Source organism: Cydia strobilella, chromosome 9 (assembly GCF_947568885.1).
Source record: "Cydia strobilella chromosome 9, ilCydStro3.1, whole genome shotgun sequence".
NCBI lineage: Eukaryota > Metazoa > Arthropoda > Insecta > Lepidoptera > Tortricidae > Cydia > Cydia strobilella.
Genome location: NC_086049.1, coordinates 4,960,382 through 4,978,615, shown reverse-complemented (window position 1 = coordinate 4,978,615; position 18,234 = coordinate 4,960,382). Strand labels below are relative to the sequence as shown.

The 18,234-nt window shown below is 36.6% G+C and overlaps 1 protein-coding gene across 2 annotated transcripts in view; it reads right to left on the bottom strand.

Moving 5' to 3' along the window:
- The window catches only part of LOC134744083 (uncharacterized), a 175,189-nt gene extending 170,869 nt beyond the window's left edge, over positions 1-4,320 (bottom strand). For both annotated transcript variants that reach the window (XM_063677755.1, XM_063677756.1), the window contains exon 1: positions 4,210-4,320. The gene's annotated coding sequence lies outside the window, so the exon portion shown is untranslated. The remainder of the gene's footprint in view (positions 1-4,209) is intronic.
- Between the last annotated feature and the right edge of the window lie 13,914 nt (positions 4,321-18,234).

Sequence of the window (18,234 nt, the reverse complement as noted above, 5' to 3'; positions counted from 1 at the left end):
ATATTGTCATCATGTCAGTGAAATAACTTGCTTCCCTTAGTATTACTTACTGTTTTATGTAAAAAATAGGTAAGCAGATCTACAAACTCACAATCTCCATTGTTTTTGAACTGTTTGATTAAGAGCTCTTTTCTTTTGATTATATTTGGTAAATTGAGCAGAACAGGCTCACACGTCTCTTCAGTTGACTGTACAATCTGTATATAGCCCTATAAATCCGTAAAGCACGATCAGCGGGTAATGGGAGTTTCACATGGCAATGGCGTGCTGCTAGAAATCCACCGCAGCATGTGGTCAACCGATACGTCACGCTCCGTTCGCGTTCGATCGGCTTTTTGTGGATCCATGTAACGTACATATTTATTGTAATGTAGAGGTTTACCTGACTTCCTAAACGATTATGTGGTTTGCTTGCTTAACTAACGCAAATATCGGCTTTGGTGCTAGTTTCGAAAGGGCCTGCATCGGTAGTATGCGAGAACAATAGATGGCAGGCCCTTTCAGTCCCGCTTCCGTCTTGCGGCAATAGGACAATTTAAGTACCCAAAATAATGAATTAATTACTTATTTAATGTTAATTGTTTGACTAGGTCCACCACACTCGCTTGACACTATATTTTCGGACGCTTTTACTATAATACTATCTAATAGCCTTAAGTAAGTATATAGGTTGGGTATGTGTGCTACCCTATTTTGGATTTGATGATATATTGCCCTTGTTGCAAGTGCAACCTCGAAAACACGGACATCGCGTGGACAAGGAGTGGTTAATATTGTTACTATTTTATACCTTGATTTCAGAAAAGCTTATAAAAATTGTGTATTGTTTGACAATTTTTTGATATCTGTGTGAAAATAAAGGTTACATTTTGATTGCGACAACACTGCTATTGCAGCATGTATTGCAAATGTCAACTATCCAGGACATCGGCATGGAATTTATTATCAACATCTCGACACATTTTTGACATTTCACAATGAGTTTTTAATGTTAAGAGCTCACGAACGTTCACGTTTTTGATACTAGTACGTCGAGCGCGACTTTTTGTCCCTCTTTCATTGTCAGCCTATCACGTACTACGCACATGGCTAGAATAACTTTTCAACCCATAGGACAAATTGGGCACAATTAGGATTGTAAAGTTCTCAAAGCCGTAATCCTTTAACTGGACTTAAATATCGCGAAAAACAACTGGGATCATCGGTTTAGCTCTAAAAACGATTGAAGCTCTTAGTAACAAAAACAATTAGGAACTAGATGCTAGTTTCAAAAGAACTTGTATTTTCCAAGTAAGTTCCAGAAATGCAAGTGTTTTGAAAGGGAAGTAAATAAATGATCAGCCATTTTAAAAACTTTTCTGCAAAAAAAAATAGCCATTAAATCTTATGGGCAGCATACAAAATATGTTGCCGGCAATAAATAAAAATCGAGCTGCAACTCTTGTTAAGCAAATAATTCACATACGGTCAACATTATAACCAATATTTATCTGCTTAATAAATAGTTGAGCTGCAAAATTATTTTTTAGTCAGCAAGATTTAAAAATTGGTTGGCAGTTTAATTGAGACGTATGCATATTAAACAAATGGTAATCTGTATAATAAGATGGGTTGCGTTTGATTTGAAAAATAGGCAGGGTTGCAGGCGGAGCAGAATCGTGCGCGTGCATTTCATTCGATGATTATTAGCAGTCACATTGCGGTGTTCTAACGTATTTGTTGGTGATATTTAGGGCTCACGCTAGACAACGTCCATAATGTTTATTTGGGGTCGCCGTCATCGAAAACTATATAGGAGGACTATATATATATATATATGGTGACATTTATCCGTTTTGGTACTTTGAGAGTATTATAGGTGTAAAATGGATGATATTAGCTACTAGAAAAGTGGGTTAGGTTAGGCTAGAACTAAAGGAATTTAGAGCAGCTCATTATGACATTAATTGCTGATTTTGAAATACTTGCTAACCTTAAGTTGCTGATCAAATACACATTTTGGCTGACCAAATACATATTTTTGTTCATCAAAATAGGAATATTCTGCAGATCGATTAAATAACACCCGTTTTGAAATATTTATGTAGGTAGGTACTAGGTTCATTTTGTAATATATCTTAAAATATAGCATATTACTCTAAACGGTTCAATACCAAGTGTATATGTCAGTTCAGTTCAGTTCATTTATTTTGGTAAACATAGGTTACATGAAAGATGGTAGATACATAAATATACAGCATAGAAAGCACACAGTATACACAGTACAGTATATTTCAGTCGCATAGAAAGGTCTACTAAAGGTTACATACTTAACATACTTTTGGTTTGCCTATAAATTTATACATTCACGCTGTGAACTTTTAGTAGCTATGTCATTTAATCGTTACGTAGATTTGAAGAATCACCAAGGAATATCATTATAGACAGTATTATACATTATACAGTATTTGGAGTATTATTATGTAGGAGTTTTAAAGTTACTTTTGAGAATCTTTGCCTACTGAGTAACAAACAGTCTCCATGTTTAAAGGGACGTCACGAAGAAACTAAACTTTTGAGGTTTACAATCGCAAATTAAAAGCACCAAACCGTAGTGTTTTTGATTTGTCAAATATATTTTCATAGGTTTCGCGTCTAAAATTTAAAGTACTTTTACTATGAATCATTGATCTCATGATGATGATTTATAACGAAAGAAAACGACGACAATTATAATTCAATGAAATTACTGCAGTCTTTATTATAAGTACTGTTATGAAAATATTTGATGGCTAATTATGAGTAGATGACAAAGAGTTGTTTTTAATTTTTGTTCTAATAATTCTCATTTAATAAAATATATGTTTTCTTTATTATAAACTAGCGACCCGCCCCGGCTTCGCTGCTGCTATAATGGTGATATATTATACATATAAACCTTCCTCTTTAATCACTATCTAGTTAATAAAAAAAAACGCAGCAAAATCCGTTGCGTAGTTTTAAAGATCTAAGCATACATAGGGACAGACAGACAGCAGGAAGCGACTTTGTTTCATACTATATAGTTATTTTCCTGGCATGCATTTATGATAGGCCTAGATAAATACAAAAATATGTTCCAAGTCCAAATCAAACCAAATCTTCAAGACCAACCAATTACTGTAGGTTGATGAATCTACTTTGCCAACAAGAAATACGAGTAGGTAATCCTTTCTTTCAGAATAAGTAATATTCTTATTTCCTAATCACTTCTCTGCTTATCTACTTTAGGTAAAAGGTATATAACACAAACTTTCATGCAATTATATTATTGATTTTCTTTGTTTTGTTTTGCCTACCCGTTTTCTTTCATATAATATATATGTATGATTTAGTTGGTTTATGTACTTTAGTTGAGTAATTGTGCTTTAGTTGACTTGTTTTTATGTTTATTACCTATAATAGATTTGTGTTTGTTGTTTGTATAATAGATTTGTATGTTTATTAATGTTAATGGATGGATTATTTTTATGTGGATTAATTTTATTAGGTTAGGTTATTAATTGTTGTATTTTGGAACATCTTTATTTTGTATATTTTTGATTGTGAACTATATGAGTATGATTTCACATAATTATAGGTACATAAAATTATGTAAAATCATACTCGTATAGTTCAATACTTTTCATTTTTTTTCTATATAAAATTTTCCTTCAAAACCGACACCGTGGCAATTCCATCGCCATCCCGCCGCGCCATAAGCCATCCGACACCACTACCCTCTCTACACGCTGGCCCATCTTAGTGGGCCAGTATGATGGCCCATCGTGTAGAGGAGCCATAACACATACTTACCAGAGGTTAAAATCGAACACTGGGACATTTTTATTATCCAATTTTTGATATATGTTTATTATTGTCTTAACGAATAATGCATTTAATTATTATTTATTATGTTCTTATGAGTTTAAGTCAAGTTTTTACTGGTTTTCATGTAGGTACATGTGAATCTAACGTGTAATAAACAACATTCGATAGTAGAACAAATTTTAGGTTAAGTATATTATGTTGTGAACAATTTTGAGGTTGCTGGTTATCTTACACTTTTGTTTATACTTTTTGCTATTTCTATCGAATTTCGTTTTATATAATATCTCATCTATACCTGCAACTTTTCCACATAAAAAATTATAAAAGACACTTCAGAAAAAAAACAATAATCTATTTTAACACACACACAGCACAAATTACCTTAATTAACCAAGCCGGCGAAATCCAAAAACAAAACACAACCACAACACACACAACAATTCGTCACCGCGTTGCACCGCGGCTGTTTGACCTAGAGAACTGAAGACGATGCGCGTGCGCCGAAGCGCGGTGAGCATTCGAGAGAAGTGGGGTGGGTGCACAGATATTCGAATAAATAGACGTCACATGTAACAACATTACATAAACAGTTAACACAGCGCTATCGTGTCAGATTGACGTAGAGAACTAAAGAAGTTGGCGCACGGTGATGAGCATTAGAGTCAGCGGGGTGGGTGCACCGATATTATACAATAAACATGTAAACGTCTAACAAAAGTTCATGACAATGTGGTTAAAACCGCGGAGGACCACGTTAGTAGTAATAATCACTTTATTGTACACAACACAGGTTTACAAAAACAATCACAAATCACTTAGCATCACTTGAGTCAGATTGCCAGCCAACCGGGCCAGGACTGCCGGGGGGGGGGGGGGCTCAACGGCATAGACGGAAACGCCGCAGGAGATGTTAGTGGGTATTCTCCTCCTTTTCCTCTGGCTAGCAGAGGAAGTTACGGGAGGAGCAAGTCCCACATACCACCCCCCAATGGGCTTCCCCAGCCCGGGGGTGAGATGCGTAAATGCATTTACCCCTGCGTCAAAAAAAAGAGGTTGCTAATGTTTATACTATTTACTATGTCCGGTAATTTCTTGATTCGAGAAAATGGTGAGGTGCGTGCGCAGACGTAAGTCTGAACAGACAGCGCATCTAACAACACAACACTTAATTATCACTTTTAACAAAACAAAAACAACACTGTAGGACCAGCTGAAAAGGATACGCAGGCTCGAAGTCAGTGAACATTTGAGAGAACTGTGGGGTGGTTCATATATCTAAATAAATGTCACCATAGCACGCCTGCGATGTTCGTTATCAGTGTTACCACCGCGCGTGGCAGATATTGACATTGAGCCCGATTGAACTAAAATTCTGAAAACATTGCGCAAGCGGCATAGTGCGCAGAATATTGGAAAGAACAGCGGAGTCAGCGGACCCTACTTGCGCGGTCTACTCGGGCATAATATCTGGGTGCGCTTGTGACTCTATCTAGAAAGGAAGCAAAACATGACTAGTTCCATATTAAATTACGATTTTTTTCTGTCTAAAATTTATAACTTTTATAAGCATGGTATGCGTCTTGTGCTTGATACGATTAATTGATTTCAAGTCAATAAAGTTTATCACTAAATTTCGTGCTATTTTAATTGAAACACATACATATCTATCGTCTCCCGTAAGCTTCCAACTGGCATGATTCTATGGTATGTTTTGTCAACAAACCTCATACTATCATCAAATACATTCGTAGCATCATTTATCATCATGTGTTCTTATCAATCAAAACAACAAATAAAATATTTCATACGTGTTTATTTAAACTTATGCTGTCTTGAATACCTAATTAAAATTCATAAATAACACATTCACTGCTAAAAACCTGCTAGGTGCTATTTTGTATTGGAAATGGGGCGCTTGGCCTAAATTGCCTATGTTAAGTTGCTAATCGAATATGCAAGGTTCGAGGACCTCTACCTGGGCCCAGTAAAAGAGGAAAGCCCTGGAGGTGATGGCTTAATTGACGTTGCGAGAGATGACATGCATGCCAATGGTTTTTACAAAAGAGGATGATGACGTCCATGCAAAGTTGACCCGTTACGAGCTGATGGTGTTCCAGCAGCGATCGAGGCATTGTTGTGCACTTCTGCTATATCGTGGTGCGCGTGCCGCGGCCGCTGCTGGCCGAAGGGTGTGGTATTTCGGCGGTTCCGTCGTAATCTGCCACATCCTACACCAGAACAGGTGGCGCAAAAACTGTTTTGTCGTAAAACTGATTTTTATATTTCAAAATTATAATTATTGTAAAATTATAATTATTGTATGATAGTCGGTAAAGTTTGTCTTTGGGTCTTTGTTGCCTGACAATTTTTTTTTTCATTATGGCTATAATGTCCCACTGCTGGGCAAAGGCTTCCCCCACTTCTTCCAGTCTTCCCGATCCTGTGCAGTCTCTGGCCATTCCTTTAAAAATGAGTCTAACTCGTCTCGCCATCGCCGTCGTGGTCTGCCAAATCCTCGTTTTGAGATGGGCTGCCACTCTGTGGCGATTTTGGCCCACAGCTCGCTCGGCATTCGGCAGACATAACCAGCCCAGTCCCACTTTAGCCGAGCCGCTTTCCGAGATACGTCGACTACTTTTGTTCTGGAGCGCAGAGTGGTGTTCCAGATATAATATGCTGCGCTCCAAAGCTCGCTGGCAAACCCCTAGTTTGGACCTCTGACACGCCGTCAAAGACCAAGTTTGTGCACCGTACGTGAGAATTGGAAGTATGCACATGTCCATGAGTCTCCGCTTAAGTGACAGGGGGAGATCGCCTTTCATAAAAAAACTACAATAGAGAAATGCCGAATCTCAAATCTTAGATAATCGTGTTATGCGAGCAAATAAAACTTACTAGCGTTATGCAAATTATTAAAATAAAAGCGAAAGTTTTTCTAATTATGTATATTAATTACTGTTTATGGTTTCTGTACGCTGCCGTCTAGCATGGTTGAAATATGATAAGAACTAGCCTTATATCGGATAAGGTACCTATTTAGTTTGTTTAGTTTGTCACGGTCTATATCCCGGTCAATATAAGTCTAATTTGCCATAGTCTTTATTACTAGATCCTGGCAGCTGTTTATTAATGGAGGTCGGAGAAGCCAACAAATGGTTTGAAGGGTGGAGGTGGATCGGACATCGGAAAACTAAGGTCTATTGACTGATTATGTAGGCACAGTGTAAAAAGTAGCACTGTCGACCGACGCCTTTGATGTTTGCGTAAATGCCGACACCGCACAAGCACAGCAGGGTTGTCACAGACTTGTATACAACTGCCCAAAATATTATGTGACAATTAATAAGACACGATAGCCCTGTAAGTAGTACCGAGCTACTAACAATGGCGATGTATGCAGCTCGGGTGCGCGCGACCCCCCGCACGATTGCCCTGTCTAGACAGCTTCGTCGAATGACTGTATTGTTTTATAGACTGTGCTGTAGGTTAATTTATATCGAACACTCCAAAGAGTGGCGTGAACGTCAAGAGGTATATCATACGTGCCTTGATTAGTATCTTGTGAAAGTGGCCAAGGCTAAGTTTAATACATATTTTAAAAGTACCTACATACACATTTTTTTATTTAATAGGCCTAAAACATGCCTATAGTTATCTACCTCGAACTCTGTATTTCCATATACTCGATACCGTACAGTATTTAACTATTTACTATTCAACATCGTGTGCGAACATTTAGACAATCCAGTGATAAACCAACCTAATGACTCCCAAGTGTTGTAACCGAGTACTCAAAACGTCGTAAGCGCCGTAGAGCGTTAAAGACAATACAACGTTATACGACTAAGTTATAGAGCGTGGCATAGCCAAGCCAAAATGTCGTAAGCGCCGTTGAAAGTTGTAGACAATATAATCTTTTATAAGTAAGTGATACAACAGGCCAGTGTGCCACTGGGTGCGCTGTATCCTTCTCCGCTAACGGGAATTAGTGGTTTGTGGTAAATAAGCGATAAGCGATCAGCGGGTAACGTTTTGCGTCATTTAAGAGGATACAGGAGCTGACATTTAAATATTTTAGGGGAATACATCCGTCTCGCTAACGGAAGCGGATTCTAAAACTAGTGCGATGAGGACAACGCCAGGTTAGGCGAAAAATCCTGCATTTTAAAAATTAAAAAAACTAGGTTTCGTCCTCGACTGTTTTCTCCTCCAAAACTTAACCAAATGTAACGAAATTTAGAGATCTAAATGGTAATGAAATTATCTGTGTCGGACTGTTTTGTTTTTAGGCTAATAAAATTGATGTCAGTTTAGAATACCAAGCTTCTCTTATGGCCCAGTAAATTAGGCCATGTCATATTATTTATTTATTTAATCTTTATTGCACAAAAGAAAATACAAATGTACAAAAGGCGGACTTAATGCTACAAGGCATTCTCTACCAGTCAACCTTCGGACAAAGCAGATAACTAGATATTTTGTTTCCTTATAATTTCCTGGCTGTACGCTACCTCTTAACATGTTTCAGTCTTAAAGTGGTTGAATAGAAAGTGAGTGACATAGCACATCGGTAAAAACGTTCAATCCTAAACATTGCATTGAAATGACGGTATGTAGGTACTATAACTTGATTTGTTTATACTCATTTCCAAAAATGAATTATTGGTGTTCTTAAAAACATTTCTTCATATCATTATTAGTTTTTAAATTGGGCACCATAATTATTGACAATCGATAAAATGGAACATTTTCTTAAAAACAACAAATAAATATACAAATAAATAAACATTTAAATCACACTGCTCGTGTGAAAAAGCTGATAAGTGCTAATAAGCTATTACATTAGGACTTAGGACCGCTTAACGCGCTGTATATTCCAACTTTTTTGACCTGTCCGTTTTAACGCTTTCCGCCAGTGGCGTGGACAGTGTGGACACTTGTGTGAAAAAACTGATGTACTAATAAGCTCTCAGAAAAAGTTCACTAGGGCGCTCACCGTGCTCCTTTTATACCGCTTATTAATAAGTCCCTTAAAACGCTTCTCGCTCGTGATTTGGACAGTCGTGTGAAAAAGCTGATAAGTGCTAATAAGCTCTCACACTAGGGCCGCCTGCTCACTGTGCTACGTATATCTCATAGCTTTCTTATAGTTGATTTAATCGGACTTTAAGTTTCAATTAAGGCCAGCAAAGCATACTGCTATGAGTGGTTTAATCTAATATAATAACATGCAGTTTGACCTTGTATCAGTTATGTTAGTATTTACAGTTGAATTTATATTTAGCAAAGTATGTTAACGGTTTTGTCTAGCTTAGACTTAGACAATATAAATTGAAATACGGTTAATTTGCGTTTTCGCAGCAGATATTTCAACCTTCATTCTTGGGGATTCCTGACGACTTGTCTGGGCGATAGTCCCGGGTTCAAATCCTGGCAGTTAAGGGCATTTATTTGTGTGACAAGCACGGATATTTGTTCCTGAGTCATGGGTGATTTTGTATGTATTGAAGTATTTATAAATATTATATATATCGTTGTCTAAGTACCCACAATACTATAGTCGGCATCTTCTTAAATGATTTTTACGCCGAAGACGGTAATCTGTTAAACAAAAGCCATTGTTCCTTTTGTGCATTGAGTCTGACAATGGCACGCGCCTTAGCACGCGCTCAGGATCAATGACACACAATGGCCGACCGCTCACTAAAAAGGAACAATGGCTTAAACTAACAGATTACCGTCTTAGGCGTAAAAATCATTAGAGAAGATGCAGACTATACTATAATAATGTCTTATAATATTTATTTATTTACACATAAAATAGCGACAACACAACGTGGTTAAAGTAAACTTATTAAATAAACGAAGTTTTTTTTTAAATGTTTCAATACATTTATCCCATGTAATCTTAAAGCTAATGTATTTAGTAACGAGAGTTTGATAACAATAAACTATTAATAAACTCAAAAATAACAATATAAACTATTAATAAACTTAAAATAAATAAGGCTGTAAGTATAAATATAAATCGTCCTACAAGTCACTGCCGATGGGCAGTGTGCCCAGAAGGCTGGCCGCATTGCCACGATGAATGGCACGTTGCCACGTTGAGCGAAATACTGGTCACCCGTCTGGCCAATTGTGGTGTTTATAAGGCGCGTCGCTTACTTTCTACAGCAAATAAAAAAATTACTAAACAACAAAATATATAAAACGAATTTGAAACTCATCAGGGAACAGAATGAGTCCGTCTGTACGGAATAAAAACGCAATGCAGGCGTCCCGGGTGCCTGATTCTATTTCGTCATTAGCTAACACCCGAGGCTAGTAAACAGAAAAGACTGACAACCTCTATTTAATACTATGTTTGAATCTCATCAGGGGACAGAATGAGCGTCCGCCGTACGGAGTAAAAACGTAATGCAGGCGTCCCGGGTGCTAGCTAGCTTCAGAGGCTAGTAAACAGAAAATACTGACAACTTCCATATAACAGCGCGCTCCTCAGCTCATAATCTCTTTTTTTTTGAATCTCTACAAACGAAATACAGTCCTGGGTGCCTGATGAAATTTCGTCATTAGCTTAGGATTAAAAAAAAAACATGGAATGTTTTTATTGAATTTTTGTGCCTATGTAACAACGGTCAACAAAATTGAATTTAAAGTCACAAAGTTATAAATTAAATAAGCAGTAGGTACTTACTCCGTGTAAAACTGATCAAAAAATACCTAACTAAACTAATTTAACGCTATCTACAACAATGACGATTCTCGCTGCATTGTATCAAGGTTGTCAGTCTTTTCTCTGTACTAGTCTCTTTGCCTACCGATAGCAATATTTAATTGCAAAAAAATATACCTTATCTCTTTGAATCAAGGATCACGAATGGTCAGTTAACGACGATAAAAACGCAATGCAAACGTCCTGAGAGCCTGATTCCATTTCAAATGACCAATAATAGACCCTATCAACTTAACTAATCAATAATGGACCTTATCTTGTATGCAGTAAAGTTTAAGATAAAAACGTAATATAAATGGAGCGTCTGATTCGATTTCGTCATTAGCTGGTACAACATAAGTAGCCATCAGTCTCCCAGGGTGGTCACTTACCAGTAATGGTTTCGCACTAGCATGCTCATTACTCATTAACTCTCGTAAAAAGATTAAAATTCGAGTTAAAAAAAAATACAACATCAACTATTGCCAACCAGAATTACGGCATTTACATCCCGGCCTTTGTTAATCCTAAGCCTAAGAGGCTGTAAGAAGATGTCTTGTGGGACAATCGACTACTAAGGAACTCTGCAGGGCGTATCTACAGTTAAGTAACTTTTTTTAGCCAAGCCACTGCTGGGCAAGAACCTGCCCAGCAGTTGCTCCCAGATCGGAGGTCAGGTCGTCCCGCCATCTCCTTCTAATATTTATTTTTATTTTTTTCAAGGTATTCATCAATGGGCCAATAGTTGCCTGAAAATAAATATTTTCATTTCATTTTTCATTTTATAATCACCACTCCGACTTTTAAGTTGTGGCAACCACTCCGTAGCTAGTTTAGCTTACCTCTGTGGGTGAAAACGTCGTATATAGTACCTTAGCCTAGCAACCGCTAGGCACCAAACCTGGTTTAAGGAATTAAGACTGGACTATTTGAATGAGTTTAAAATGTTTGTGTTAAATTGTCAATAACTATACCTAGTACAACAGTTATCTGATTCATGCCATGTTTAAATACCAAAGACACTAATAATAAACATAGCGACTCAGAGATTTCACATTTTAAATACTAACATTACATAGTAGTAGTCAGGTCGATTGATGACTGCATGTCTAAACAAACTGATAATAAAAAAGTACCTAGCCTCTGTGAGCTGTAGACTTCGCAACAACCCATAGGTTAGCTTCGCCGTTTAGGAAAACTCAGAATACTAAGATTACTTAACATAACCTTATGAACAGAGAACGCCGCCTGAAACCCATGAGATACAATGTTTTGCATTTTTTTTTGCTTACCAGAATTAAGACCATTAAGCGCCATGGAGTTTTGAACTCGTTCTCTCCTTTTTTGTGTATTAAGGGTTAAATATTGACGCCACATGCTAGCCCCAAAGAATAAGTCTTGCTGAGCTGAAATGCGTTGGTATTATTTATGTAATATACCTAATTAATATAAAAGTAAAATGACCTACTGCCAAATGGATTTGTTTGGTCAGCAGTATTGTAATGAGACTAGCTTCAGCCGGCGACTACTTATGTTAAACTGCAAAATTACGATTGGTGAGCACAGCTAAAATTGGACACTGATGACAATGTCTTTCAAATTCATGGTGTGAATACAAATGTGTAACTTGAAAAGTTTCCAAAAAGTTGGAAAAGTTCTTCGAAATTTCAGGAAACTGGTCAGGAAATCAGAGGGCACAAAGGAAACTAATTTTGAGAAGTTTTCAAAAGTAAAAATTACGCATTTTGGTTTTTTTTTACTTTGTTATTTGGCGGCTTCCTCGCACACACAGACCTAAAATTTTTATGTCATCCAGTTCTGTGCTCGCACAACGTCCTTGGTACAATGCCTTAAGGGCCTATTTTAGTTTAAGCTAGTTATTAATTTAGTTTATTATTTTGTACAGTTACTGTAAAACACCTCTGTATATATCTATTATGTAAATAAATTATATATATAATTTATTATTGTAAAGTATAACATCATGATATAACATTGTTTACCATTTTAAATGCCAAACAAATAAATCAGGCTAACACTATTTATTTCAACGTACATTATGCAAACCAGTTTTCACAACACAGCTTCAAGCTATTTTAAAATTCCTGCCAAAACTACAGGATGTTTCTTCCAACACCTGCTACGGTAATCCAGAACGTGACGACATACTCGTAGTGCGTGACGGGAATAGAAATAGGAGACAGAAGTTATGGGGATCACGGTTTTAATAATAAACAAAGCGTGGAAAGGGTTAGATAAAGTATGAGCATTGCCGAGTGTTATAGGTAAAATCAACAGTAATAGTAGCGGATGAAATAACTTGCCAAAAGAATCTGCCACTGGAATATTTTCCCAAATATCTAATTACTGTTCTATTTACCTACGTATAAACCCAGGTAGCATTTATACGTCATTATGACGTCCGTTACGTCATTATAACGTATAAATGACGTCATTATGACGTCGCTGACGTCACTGCTACCTGGGAAGACATCTCTTTTTGTTAGGTTATTAGAAAATGGTTATCTTTTTAACGCGTAGATCTGCTACTTTTGATGCTGTTAAGTTTTAAGAAATTCTTGCTTTGCCCTAACAGGGTTCATGTGTGAACTTACCCTAATGTAATATCTGTCTTGTACCATATGATTAATATGCAATAAATTGTGAATTATGATACAAACGGCAAACACATAATTTGTACCAAAGAAACGAACATAAGTATATTACAAAAATAATACGCCGCAGTTGTACCTTATAGCTAACAATTTTACTTATTGCACATGCACATAGGTACAGCGAGCTGCGAAATTGCATGGACACGTTATGAATAAATCCATTCGTGAAGTGGCCATGTTATTTTGCAGCTGGGTCTATATAACTACTAAGTGCCGAAGGAAATTTACGTTTCCAAAATTACGAAATTTCTACAGGGGAAATTGCGGACAGGTACTTCTATTTGAATAGAAACTTTCCAGTGGGATGAAAGCATATAAATTTAGATCACAACGATAGTCGAAATTATCATACCCTGGTAAATACCAATACTCTATGTAAATACGTTAAGGACCTATATGCTGAATTATATGTGATGTTAATATCATAATGTAATTGATACCAGTTCGAACCAGCGTTCGATAACCGCAGCATTTCAATTATAACATTGATGGATTGTGGGTTGTGTTGTACGCCAATATAGATGAAAAGTCCAGCGTATAGAAGTCCTCAACGCTGCGATATAATGGCAATAATAATTTCGAGCTAATACAAAACATGGAATAATTTCGACCTAACACAAAAAAATTACCAACGCTCTCTCTCACAGCAGATCTTTATTTGATCAGTTCAAATACATGTTAAAGGTCAGCAACGTACTTGCAACCAATCTGGTGTTGCCGGTGTTCAAAGGCGATGGGCAATAATTGCATAGTATCAGGCAATTCGTCTGATTTTAATAATAAAACTTCCGTGAGACGTACGGAGTGAAACATGTCGAGCGTTTTCAATACGTGAGTGACCCGTTATTGATATGTTTAATTCGTCTGATTCTTTGTCTCCTGTATAATTAAAAAAGTTTGTAGGTATGATGATATTAATGATGAAAGATCTACTTTAGTAAAAACCGGCCAAGTGCGAGTCGGACTTGCGAACGAAGGGTTCCGTACCATTACGCAAAAACGGCAAAAAAATCACGTTTGTTGTATAGGAGCCCCAATTAAATATTTATTTTATTCCATTTTTAGTATTTCATGTGGTAGCGGCAACAGAAATATATAATGTGTGAAAAGTTCAACTGCCTAGCTATCACGTTTCATGAGATACAGCCTACCTGAGACAGACAGACGGACAATGGGGTCTTACTAATAGAGTCCCGTTTTTACCCTTTGGGTACCGAACCCTAAAGAGGCAAGCACATACTTAGAGAAATCTCTTTCCATAATGGGGTTTGTGCCTTGAAATTAGAAATCATAAAAATTCTGCAAGTAAATTGTAGAATTTTCAAGTTACAACGCTTTTTTGAGGTCTGCAATACTATCTATTATTCTCAAGACATGTTCAATGGTAGGAAATTGAATTCACACAATGAACTTATCCAGTTATTCACATTACGCGTTAGACCGTTAAGAATCGATCTCGAGTTAACTGGCAGCGATCACGCGTCAGCACTTAATTTTTACAGCATTTGGTACCGACAGCATCTTCTAGTTCTCTTGATAAATGGCGAATTTTCAAGTGATTTATTCCAGCTACTTGTGAAATTGCAGCTGTTTGAGACTACGAGTGTGATGTTCACAAAGTTTAAGAGGAAAGGGTAACGTAACCGTCCCCATTTTACTCTCTGGATATGAACATCGTAGAAAGTATTTTTATGCAAATGCTATGCCCCTGTAAAGCGAGGTACTAGCAAGAACTTGCTCGCAATTTTCATTACATTGCAGTATCTGATCAAACTTTTTAATGCAGTTTACTTTAGTAGTCGGCAATGTAACGTAAATTGCATACAAGTTCTTGCTAGTCTAAACCTCGCTTTCAACTCGTCTGTCGTACAAAATATCCATAAAATCAATTATTTAGTACTTACTCAAGAATATTTTTAGACAAGCAAAAAGAAAGCTATTAATGCAGTTTTGTTTTAAAAATTAAATAAAAGAATGTTTCCTATAAGTTAAATGAGCTAACTTAAGGTTTTAAGGCACTTTCCCTCCAAGGCCCATTAATTTTTTCCACCCTGCATATGTATATGGTGGTCAAAAAACGTGGGTTCGTGGGTTCAAACCTCGTTTGCAAAAGAAAAAAATCAAATGACAAGTCAAAATTTAACAAATCATTTGGCATACTGCGGGGGCTCTAAAATATACTTACAGACACGTAAAAACAGACGTATAGTCTGGCAAATACAACTTGTCAGTTAGTAAGAACCAGGAAAACTATGCTCATCCCTTTCTTTTGAGAGTTAGTACTAGCGTAAGATTGTATGATTCTCTCTATTATGTTTGAAATGAGACTGTCCTGGGCCAAACTATACCCACAAACATATTTACGCCCATAAAACATCCACTTCCTTTTACTTAAATGTCCTAATATTTAAACTTGGACAGTTTATCAAAACTAAATAGACATTGAATTTACGAAAACAATACCTACTTCTTTAAATTTACCCCAAAGCACCTTATCGCCACCAACTACTACTATCCATGCCCAAAGCATATTGCTATGAATTTTCAATCGCTTATTTCAGGTATGATCTGAAATTCTGTAAATTAACCACTGATCCCGTTTTCGGAAACAATGGAATCGAAACTCTAGCTTTATTGTATTATGATCCAATTTACCATAAAAATTGGTAGTTTGTAGATTTTAAGCTAACATAGTTTCGATTGGAAATTGGTTCTGGATTATTGGAAGCTTGTTTCGAAAGAACAATTTAGTCGATATTATTGCAGTGTACACGAGACATATTAATAATGGAAAACGGGAAACAGAACAAAGGTTTCTGTATTTCATTAGTACATTATTGTCAAGGCTCGGAAGTAGCTACTTGCTGGCTGAGGATTCGTTTTTTAACGGACGACCTTGGGAGTCCGTTTAAATGAATCCGAAGCCAGCACTTCCAGCCGAGTCATATATAGTGCTTTTCTCAAAAATATTAATATAATAGAAGTATTTTACATAAGCAAAGTTCTAACGTGTATATTTTTACAGAAAAAAGTAAAAACAATGGGGTTGACCGGTCGAAATAAATAGCAGATGGCGCCAGCATAGCTTGCCCTGTCAATCCCTAGAATTGTGTCAAATTTTTATGTTTTTTTTTAATGCCCTGGATGACAGCCCTTTAAGACAAATCTCATAGAAAAAGGGGCAAGCTATGATGGCGCCATCTCTGCAAACCTTTGACAGTTGCCAACCTCATTGAAAAGAATTGCTCTGCCGCCTTTTCATTCTTTTAATTAAATACAGAAGTGTACTTTTCTGCTGAAAATACTCCAACCTATTTAATATACCTAAATAGTCATGGTACGTTATTGCCTAATGTAATTGGCATGAATCCAGTATAACTGGATCAGGGATCAGGCATGAGTGGTGGAGGGAAATGACCGAACGGGATAGTCTTATGTATCTTTCAGTAGCAGAGAAAGCGCTATTATTGTTTGTCCTTGTCACCGTAAATTAGTATGGTTTATGGTGGGCAACAAATACTCGACCAATCATTTTGTCTCATTGCGTATGTTTTGTCCCTCACGGGCGCACATCTATAGGATCCTCCCATCTATGATTATTGGAGTCGTCTGTTGTACGTCTGTACTCTCGAATTTACCCGGTGTTAACTCCTCGTCTTTGTTCGGGCATCTTCGGAAGCCGTCGCCGACGCAATGCATGGTGCGGGGCGCGGGGCAGCGGGGCCGGCAACGGCCATTCTCTCAGCAATCTTGCGACGGACGGTCGAGCCCGTCCGCTTACCGTGATTTTATATACGTGCATGTATTGGACTATGAGTGTCATTTAACTCACCTCATCCACGACCCCTAGAACTTCTCGTCCACCCCTACATGCGTGGACACCCGGTAAATTCGAACTTTCGTACATTCGATTTTTTAAGGCTTTATAGCTCTTTTACAATTAATAACTCTTTATCTAAATAATATTAGGCATGAAAAAGGGCTAAGTAAAGTAAAAAGTTTTCTTTAAAAAAATGTTTAATAATTACTACTACGTCTCTTTTTATCTATACTCAATATTTACAAACTTAAATTATCACTTATTTTACAGTATTTTTTTATTGTCACGTAACAATTTCGTTGGACAGTAACAATTTACTGGCAGTATCCAAGGCAGTGTATGTAGCTGATTTGAGTATTACATAAAATAAAATATGTCTATGCTACTTATAATAAAATAATTATACAATCCCAAAGAAACACAACATTGAATTTCTCTTTAAATATAAAAATATTATTTATGGCTTGTTTTTTAAGATAATTTTCACAAGTTATCAATACCACACTTAAACAAAGAAAAGTTAATCCAGTTTTATACAGATATACACCATGAATTGTCGTTAACTATTATTACTAACGTATAGAACCGGTACAGAAAACCAGTATTTTGCGCTATGAGGTGCTGCCGTTTTGGCATTAAACCATAGAAGCGGAGCATGTATCTCGCGACCTAAACACGTAAGCGCCATGAATTTTACGGCGCTTATGACGTTTTGATCGCGTGGTACAGGTTGTGATTGCGACAATTTCATTGTTTGGTATGTCGCCTCTATAGTAATAATAACTCAATGTTAATTGTACCTTATAAAATGTACATTTTAAGCGTTATGTTAATTAAAAAACCACTTTCATAATTATTTGAATTAAAATCTTATAATAATGATGTACCTTTGGGAGAGTAAGATATAATTATTATCCTTAAAAATATAATTTACTAATAGATAGGGTACTTTACGTACAATATTACCAATAATGTTAATTTACAATATATCACACGAATCTCCATTCGATTTTCAATGACAACCGATAAGTAAATCTCTTTTTTAATTGGTGGATGATAGTTCAAGATCATAACAATGTAGAAAAGTAAAAAAATACAAATAATATAGTTTGGCCAACCATGAAGATAATAGAAAGTAGCTACAGGACATTTCGTTTCCTTTTGTAACTATTGTTCCAAAGTTATCAGTGTGC